The 3,088-nt window shown below is 43.8% G+C and overlaps 1 protein-coding gene across 1 annotated transcript in view; it reads right to left on the reverse strand.

Annotated features, from left to right (window-relative positions):
- The window catches only part of LOC108573680, a 28,541-nt gene that overhangs the window by 14,718 nt on the left and 10,735 nt on the right, over positions 1-3,088 (reverse strand). The window lies entirely within an intron of this gene.

The following is a 3,088-nucleotide window of genomic DNA, read 5'->3' on the forward strand; positions in this document are numbered from 1 at the left end:
ATAGTCCACGGTGTTTATACTTGTAATTCAAGCTGAGACGACGGTAATCGAGTTATCCGAGGGATTCGATTAACTCCGCTCGACGCGTCGCGAATGTTGTTTCGTGTCTTCTTCCTTGGCGAACTTCACCAAGGTTTATCGATTTTCCTCTTTCTTTCCATTGTTTACATCCTCGTTTCGAGAAATTTGATATTTCACACGGTTCTCTGTCGATTTTCTATCGAAGAAGCAGAAGCTGGTATAGTGAATATTGTAAATTTAATAATAATAATATACGGTCGCCCGAATAGATCTAACATTGGTAATAAATCGTTCTGAGCAATTCTGTTCCGCAATAGTTAAATACACATAGAATCGAGAGACTGGAATACAAAAATTCCAGCAGAGAATGATTACCGAGTCTGTCAACCGACTTCCGGTGGAACACTCATTATCACGTTTCTCCAAAAGGACACTTTGTCCGATAGAACTTCGCTCTTTTCATTTTTTCCGCGGACGATTCATCGATGCCTCGAACTACGTAGTTCCGAAGACAACAACGTTATCTCTGTGATTCAGATTCGTTACTAACCTACTATCTCAAGACGTGACTTCTCACGTTTCTCAGAATATCGTCTACAATTAACCACCTTCCCATCCAATCTAACGACTGTCTTCGAAACACCGTGCACGAGAAAATTGGGTCTGCGGAGTGTGTGAAATAAAGAACAAAGACGAGTCGAGAAGAGAAACGAAGAACGGGGGTTGCAGCTGGGAAGATAAAGAGGGATCGAACAAGGGAAACTAACGAAAATGGGAAGAAGAAATCGTACCATCGAGACAGTCGAAAGAGAGAGGAAGAGACGAGGTAAATAAGAGAAGGAAAGGAATCTGGCGGCAATTCGGGAGAAGAAGTCGGTGGCGGGTTCGAGAGTTCGACTTCCCGGTAAATCCTTCGGCGGAGATGTCGAAAGTTTCTCTTTGTGGAGCGCTCCAAGTCGCGTTCGAGGATCGTTACTTGACACAGTTGCAGAGCGTTCGAACGAAACCGCAAACGTGGATCTCTGGTTACTGTTTCACGGAAGTTGAGTTGAATTTAAAATTCCAGCTGACGCAAGAATGAAATCAATCGAGCATATTAAAAACGAGGAGGAAAAAAGGAAGACGAAACTTGCATCCTCGAAGCTCTTGCGTTGGCTTTCCTCGGGAACCTCGTTTCGCGGTTTAAGCATCGCGCTTTTAAAATATTCCACGCGCGTATTCGGCCAAGTTATTAGTCTCGCTGAATTCGTAAAACGGCGCGTGACGAACGCGTTTTTTCAAATTTTCCATTATTTAGCGCGTTGCTTGCTTCGCCGGCCCCTCTGACGCATATCTTGCATTATTTGTTTGTCACTTTCTCGGAGTTCTCCCGCCGGCGAGTTCCCTCTGCCCTGTTTGTACGATTCGATCAAATTTTCATCGAGGACTATTTCCGGAGAGAAAAAGGAATTGAAAATTGTTCGAGCGAGAGTCACACGATTTCCACCGTGCATCGAATCTGTCGCATCCTTCGTGAAATTGTTACACCCGATGCTCCCCCGATTCATTAAGCTTCGTTCGTTTACAAACAATAGCCGCTGGTGCAGAATGTTTCACACGCTTCGAATGCATCTCGTAAAATCTCCGGGAAAGCTGCTTTTTTACTTCGATAACCGCGACACAATGGAAACCTCCTCTTGTAATGCTCTTTTATCGCTCCAGATTTTTCATCCTCTTTTTTTTAAATAAGAGAATTCGTAACAAACCAATTGAAAGGGGTATTTCTAAGACGAGAGATCTATTCGAAGCGATAAGTCGCTGTTTCTAATAAAAAATAAAAGTGACAGGTGAAAAAGGAATCCACCTGGAAGTTGCGTCGAACGATTTCCGTTTCGTGTCGGACAGGCTCGCCTAACGAAACCAGGATAACGTTGCGTAAGCTCTGTATTACACGGAATACGAGATATGTTTTGGAAGATGGTCTCAAGGTGATAATCGATAATACAGGTAGAGATCGGATCGGTTAGCGGCACACGATGCTGGCTACTGTTTACTTCGAGTCGTGTTGCACGAGTCGACGTCCGTACGAAACGGGAGAACCGTGAACACGAGACGGCAGGTAGCATGGCCGGAGTTCAATGTCCGATCGATGGATCACTTTGCGAGCAACAAGCCGGCGTGCCCTCCTCGGCGAAATTACGCGAGAGCCTTTTCGCGACTCGGCCTGGCCTCGAATTCCTTCGAAATTGGGCTACACCGATTGTTGGTGGTACCTCTCGTTTAGGGTTCTTAGATAGACGCTCGTTTTCAACGTTTCACTTAACGGACGATTGTGTAATACAGCAGAGACTTGCACCCATAACGTTTCCACAAAAGACAGGACTTCACACCAACAAAGTCTTCTTTTTTAAACTAATCGAGGAGATGAAATTGTGAACGATGTATAAATGTCAAAGAAATGAAGATGAATTTTTTTAATAGGAAAGAACGTAGATTCTATAAATAATAAAGTAATTTATTTCAGCTTTTAGGGTTATCTGAAGATAGCGCTAAAATCGCAAGTGCTAATTTCTATACAGTTAAAAAAAAAAGAATGAAGTGTCAAGAGTCTACACAAATTTATGTTCCTTTCAAATCTGTAAAGGTGGTAAACGTTGAAATTTTATAAACTGATAAACGCTGTAAATGTCGAAACGACCAAACACACATTTTCTCGTTTATACCGATAATTTTCACTTCCATCGTTTCAATCCACTTGGCGCAATTTTCACTCGTCGCACGAGCACGCGTGAACGACTTCGTCGTACCAGTTACACCGTAACTACGCTCTAATTCCAAAGAAACGATTCGAAACTGTCGGCAGATGTAGCCAGTCAGATTCGACAAACTCTATCAGAGCTAGGTTTTAAATTTACACGGAACGTGGGCATTATCTCATAACATCGTGAGCGGGCAAACCGCAACAGCGAGGCCATAAAACCACTAGATTACGCGCGTGTGTACGCGAGAGAGAGCGCAGCGCGTGTCATGCTGTGCCCCCACGATATCGCGTCCCATGAATTTCGCGTACCCTGAAGCACGATGCTTG

Source organism: Habropoda laboriosa, unplaced genomic scaffold (genome assembly GCF_001263275.1).
Source record: "Habropoda laboriosa isolate 0110345459 unplaced genomic scaffold, ASM126327v1 scaffold151, whole genome shotgun sequence".
Taxonomy (NCBI): Eukaryota; Metazoa; Arthropoda; class Insecta; order Hymenoptera; family Apidae; genus Habropoda; species Habropoda laboriosa.